This window comes from Rhinoraja longicauda, chromosome 13, assembly GCF_053455715.1.
Source record: "Rhinoraja longicauda isolate Sanriku21f chromosome 13, sRhiLon1.1, whole genome shotgun sequence".
Classification (NCBI taxonomy): Eukaryota; Metazoa; Chordata; class Chondrichthyes; order Rajiformes; family Arhynchobatidae; genus Rhinoraja; species Rhinoraja longicauda.
In genome coordinates this window covers 29,572,289-29,578,899 of record NC_135965.1, presented here as the reverse complement: position 1 = coordinate 29,578,899, position 6,611 = coordinate 29,572,289, and positions in this window count along the sequence as shown.

Here is a 6,611-nt window from a genome sequence, read left to right as displayed (position 1 = left end):
TGAGAGTGGTGAATGTAGATTTTAATGGCACACAGCAAGCTCTTGCCACAGCTGTCAATCCCATGTGCCCAGGGGAAGGCATGATTACAACATTGGCTTAATTCACTGCGAGAATTCCGAGAATGAAAGACTCCTTGTTTTTTTGGAAGCTTATGTCTGAAGCCAAGAATTCCTCTTGCCAAGGACTTGCTTCTCTGAAGTTCTCGCTGTTGATCCAACAACTAGTTGTGGGTAGCAAGCTAGAGGAATGCAATCACCAATCAATTTTCAGCACTGATTTCAAGTTAACTTGTTAAACCACCACTGCTCCCCAACCAACCGTGAATGGTTCAAGCACGTTCGAAGAGTTTTAATGTTAAGTGAATACCTGCCGCCGTTGCTAAGCACTGCAAGCATGTTTATGTTAGAACTTGTCATCTGTAGAAAAGTACATTGATGGTAACCATAGTTTGTTTATGTATAGAAGTATGATTTATGATAACGTTGGCTGCTTCGGGGATGTATACAGGCATTTCTGGGTCCCATGGCAAGTGCAGTTGCAAAGCAACGGGTATTTCCATTCCTCAGTGCTTGAAACTACGAAGAAATTAGGTGTTACCAACTGCATCTGGCACTATTGGCAAAGATTCGTTAATCTGGGCATTAGGTATGAACTAATGTTATTAAAGATTGGCTCAATCTATATTATTACACAATAAGCAAAACAGACCCATTGGCAAAGCTTGTGTAGCATAAAGTATTGGAACAAACATACTGGTTTGAGACTGTTGGTAACAAATGAAGACCACTTTGATGGTAAAACATTGCATGGTTCAATAAACCAATCTGTTTTTGGCCAGGCCTGCTTTCCAAATAAGTTTCTCATTTCTTGCGTCCATTAAAATTGCCTAAACCAATGGCTTTCTATGGTGACTGCTCCACTGGATAATTAGTCTTTGGGAGAATTTGTTGCAGCACTCTCTTCATCTGTAAATTCTCTATTTTATCTGGTGCATTTTGAAATTGGGGTCCCTCATCATCACCTTGATTGATCACATCAGTCCATTTCATGTTCTTCAGAATATCAACTAAATCACATTCCAATTACCTCAGCATAGTAGAATTTCTCATTATCTTCCACCTACCTAATCATTGCTCATTAACATTGTGTTTCAAGAGTACAAACACAAAATATCAATTCAAATAAATTTGTAAAAAGCTTTCACAAAATAAAAATTTCCCAATAATGTGGCCTGCTACTAATTTTCACAGTGTGGTAACCCTTTTCTTTCAATTTGATGCCATCCTTAAGTTAGCCACAGATGGATCGTCCAAAGACATGCAGGTTTGTAGGTTAAATGGCTTCTAGTGTGTAGGATAGAATTAGCGTGTGGGTGATCGTTGGTCAGTGCGGTCCAAAGAGCTTGTTTCCATGCTGTATCCCTAAAACTAAAACTTATCTTGTAAGATTGGTTTTTTTTTTCACAATGGAATATATCTTTGTTGAAAACTAAGAAACGTGTTCTTAAATGATCAACATTGTTTATTTACCATTAAACCTTTTAATCAATTTACCTCAAGAAATCTGACTTTAATTCTACTTTTAAGATTAAGATGCCAAGTTTAAAGCTGAATTTTTCATTCTCACATGAAATATAAAATCCTGTCTTGTTATGATCACTCTTCCCCCAAAAGATGTTTTACATGAGATCAGAAAGTGATGCTGCCTCATGACATATGACTTAACCTAAAGTAGACTGTTATCTCCACATTGTTCCAAGGAAATTTTATCAACCCATTCTCAGTTGTGATGAAGGATCTTGGTCCTGAAATGTTAACTGATTCTCCTTCCACAGATCCTGCCTGACCTGTATGATTTTTCAGAATTTTCTGCTTTAATTTAAGATTTTCACATCTGTCCTTTTTAAAACAAAATCAGTAAACCTTAGATATCTGGGTTTAGTCCTGTACTATCCCATTTACTAATAATGTCCTGTGTATGTACCCAGACTAAGTCCAAAATGCCCTGAGTTCAGATTTGAGCTATCCCACACTTAGTCCTGGGTTCAGAGCTGGGCTGTCCCAAACAAGGCCAGACCATCCTTGGTCTGAACCCAGGTTTAGTTCTATGTGCCCTGAGCTCAGACCTGAGAAATCCCAGGTTTCGTTCAGTACTTACTTATTTATTTTAGATTTTCATCATCTGTGGTTTGTTTATATTTTCTCAAATCTACCTGTAATCATAATCATAATCATACTTTATTAGCCAAGTATGTTTTGCAACATATACGAGGAATTTGATTTGCCATACAGTCATACCAATAAAAAGCAACATGACATACAAAATACATTCTAACATAAGCATCCACCACAGTGACTCCTCCACATTCCTCACTATGTGGCACCGTCAGCGATGGCAGCCTCGTTATTAGTGAGGTATGCCTCACTAACATTCTTTCAAAAACTTTGCCAGTCAACGTTCCTTGAATACTGGGAAGCTTCTCGCATCTATAAAACGATATAACATAAAATAAATATAAATGATATAATATAACATCCTTTCAAAAACTTTGCCAATCAGCGTTCCTTGAATACTGGGAAGCTTCTTGCATCTTTAAAACGATATAACATAAAATAAATATAAACGATATAAAATAAATATATAACGATAAAAAACGATAAGCCATTCACTCTATTTGATCCATACTACTAATGATAGCGCTCCTCATGTGACTCTACCAGCCCTTTCTATCAGGCCTATTTCATCTCTCCGTTCCTTTCTCCATCAGTTTTGTTTGGTGAGATTCCACTTGAATGCATAGTGCTTCCACTGATACTGAGGTAGAACGGTGCATGGAACATGGGAAATTGGAACCTTGTGTAAGTGCTCGGATTGCTGGATGTGGTGCTCAGTATTGTGACCAACATCTTCCACAGGTTCCATGCTATTATAGACTCAATGGCAACATGAGATTGACCTCTAACTCTGCCCTTGGAATTTATGGCAGCTTTGTAATTTCTGACGTGTGGGTTTGATATAAAATCAAAGTATTAATAGGACAAACTGAAGATCTAGAATTCAGTCGCGAGCTTCAATGATAGATTTTTCAGTTGTGGGTTAACAAAATACTAGTTACACTGACATTCTAGATATCTAAGACCAATGCTACAAACTGGGTTTATTTCTTACCAATTGCTTAACCCAGGTCAGCAATGAATTTGCAGCTTCTCATTAAGTAAAATATTAGTTGTAACTTTAGTGGATGAAGTGATGTAAATATTCCCCAACTTGGAAAAGGGTCTTGAAAGTCAGTGATTATCACTATTTGATGGAGTTAGAATTGCCATGTCCAAGTTGGTGCAGAAGAGTCTCTGCCTCAGAGATTAATTTCCTACAGACAATGGTGAGCATAAGGAGAAAATTCATTGCGTCAGTCAAAATTAAAACATGTGTGAACTACATTCCCCCCAAAATAGTTGCACGATAGATCATTATGCTTGATCAACTATTGCTGCTTATGCTGTTCACTCATTCCAAGATTTCATGACTAGGTCATCACTAACCAGTCGCAGAACACGTCCCAACCATGAGATTGCCTATTGACATTGAATGTTAGCTTCTTCTGCTTAAAGCCAGTCTCTGCTGGTGGGGACTTGGTGGATAAAAGGGCCCATTTCAACATGGACCTGGTGGATCAAATGACCTATTTCCATGATTCTATGACAGTATGTATCTGCTACAAGATGCACATACATGTACAGGGTCAGCAACAAGTGCTGGAGATTATCATAGAGATGACTTGCCAAAAGACTTCATGATGTAACAAAAAAGAGTGTGGGCTCCACAGATTTCCAATACTGGAGGCGATGACAGTAGTCGTAAAGGTGGGAGGTGGAGAAATCAGATGTTGAATCTCCAGAAGCCAGGAAAACACCAGGAGCCAGGAGATGGCTGTGGAGATCGAAAGCTGCCATCAGGCACTGGATACCATAGGAAAGTTTTAACAACTTCATAGGGGCGGCACAGTGGCTTAGCGTTAGCGCCAGAGACCCACATTCGATCCTGACTACATAACATAACATAACAACACTTTATTGTCATTCGGCACAACACCGAATGAAATTTCAGCAGTCACAAGACACAGCAAAAAAGAAAAGAACATAGGACACCCGACCCCAACACAAACATCCATCACAGTGACTCCAAACACCCCCTCACTGTGATAGAAGCAACAAAACTTCCCCTCTCTTCCCCCCGCACCCACGGACAGGCAGCTCGACCCCTACCGAGGCAACCGACACGCACAGCCCCCGCAAGAGGATGGAAGGCCCCGCGGCCGAGCCGCCCCGGGCACCGAAACGTCCCGCGGCCGAGCCGCACCGGGCGATGTTAAGTCCAGCGGCCGAGCCGCACCGGGCACCGAAACGTCCCGCGGCCGCACCGGGCGATGTTAAGTCCAGCGGCCGAGCCACACCGGGCACTGAAACGTCCCGCGGCCGAGCCGCACCGGGCACTGAAACGTCCCGCGGCCGAGCCGCGCCGGCGATGTCCCGCAGCCGAGCCGCAGCCGAGCCGCGGGCGAGCTGCGCCCCGGGGAAGAGTCCTAATAAAAGAAAGGTTTCCCCCCACCCCACCCCCCCACACCCCACACCCCCACACCCCCACCACACATACACAGCCAAAAACAGAAACAAAAACCATCCCAACACCGACACAGGTTCGATCCTGACTACAGGAGTATGTACGTTCTCCTTGTGACTGCATGGGTCTTCTCTGGGTGCTCTGGTTTCCTCCCACACTCCAAAGACATATAGGTTTGTAGGTTAATTGGCTTCGTTAAAAAAATTGTAAATTGTACTTAGTGTGTAGGATAGTGCTAGTGTTCGGGGAAATCATTGGTCGACACAGACTCGATGGGCCGAAAGGCCTATTTCCGCACTGTATCTCTAAAGTCTAAAGTCCAGCCATATCAAATGATAACTTGACAACTGCATCATAGCCACTCACACTGACTGAGACAATTCCAGAGCTAGAGATGTTTGGAAGATCACCAATAATCATCTATTCACCCAAGCCTTTTAGAAGCTTGAAATGGAAGGATTTGACCAGGGAACTGGTTAGGTTCCTGTCCCCTACTGCTCACCAGTAGAACATCCTTTCTAAAATTAATTATTTTAAGTTTCTCACTCATATTCATATCTTGGTTCTCAAAATTTCCAAGGCATTCTTTCTTGCCCTCTCTAAAATATGTATTTAATAAGAGGGTGGTGGTGAAGAGGCAGGAGAGGGTGGTGAATTTATGGAATTCTTTGCCACAGAAGGCTGTGGAGGTCAAGCCAATGGATATTTTTAAGGCAGAGGTAGATAGATTTTTGATTAGTACGGGTGTCAGTGGTTGTGGGGAGAAGGCAGGAGAATTGGGTTAGGAGGGAGAGATACATCAGCCGTGATTGAATGGTGGAGTAGATTTGATGGGCCAAATAGCCTAATTCTGCTCCAATCACTTATGACATAACAATTTCCCTTTTCCTGTTTGTTCTTTCTGCTTTTACCTCTAAAGAATTCTTGTTTACCTCCAGAACTTTTCAATGTTATTATTGAAGTTTTTCAGTGCTCTGTTTATCTTGCTGCTTTACTGCTGTAATTGAATTTCTTCCCCTTTATTAAATTCCCTTGGTTACCTTTTGTTTATTTCCCTAAGTCTCCCCACTTGCAGGTTTGATATTTTCTCTTGGTAATATTTGAAGCTTTTTTACTTTGATCTAAAGTTATTTATACAATGTAAAACATTGACCTGTGACAGAAGCAGTTGATTTTTGTTTTGCAACATTGCTCTCACTGTCTCTCATTTTCATGCTGGCACCAATCTTGTCTCTGGCCATACTTATAGCCTCTCTGTTACTGTCATCCACACTCAAGCTTCTCCAATATCTGAACCTATACTCTCAGCTCAAACGGTTTCCCTCTCCGTTTTGCATTCCTTGAAATAACTCTACTTTACCTATCAACAAGTTCTTAATGCTTGCTATCTCCTGCCCCTTCTCATATCCCTGCTCCTATCTGTCTACTTCCACTGCCTCCTACTCCGTCTGTTCCACTTAAACCCGTGCTGCATTTTTAGTTCCGTCTCCAAGTCTCTCTGCTTTGTAATGGTGTGTGGTACAATGGAACGAGAATGCTCCAAATGCTTCCAAGACATTGGAAAGCAACCTTTTGTCTTCATTTTTTCATATCTGGGCAACAGTGACATGGACAACATTTATTACTTAGCCCAAGTTGCCCTTGATGGTAATAATGATGGAGGTGTTAGTGAGCTGCCTTCCTGAACCTCTACAATCCTTCTGGTTACGTTGCTCCAACAGTGCCCTGAGGAGTGTATTTCTTGGATATTAACCAAGCAATAATGAAGGGCTGCCAGTATATTTCCAAGTCAGGATGATGCATGACTTGGAGAGGAACCTGCAGATGATGGTGCCCTTGCCTTCCTTGATGGTAGAGTTGGCAGGTTTGGGAGGTGCTGTTGGAGTGAACTGCATGACCAAGTACAGTGCATTTTATAGATGGTACATACTTCTAAATATGTTCAATTGCAGAGAGAGTGGGCACTTAGGGAGATGGATGGGGAACCAGT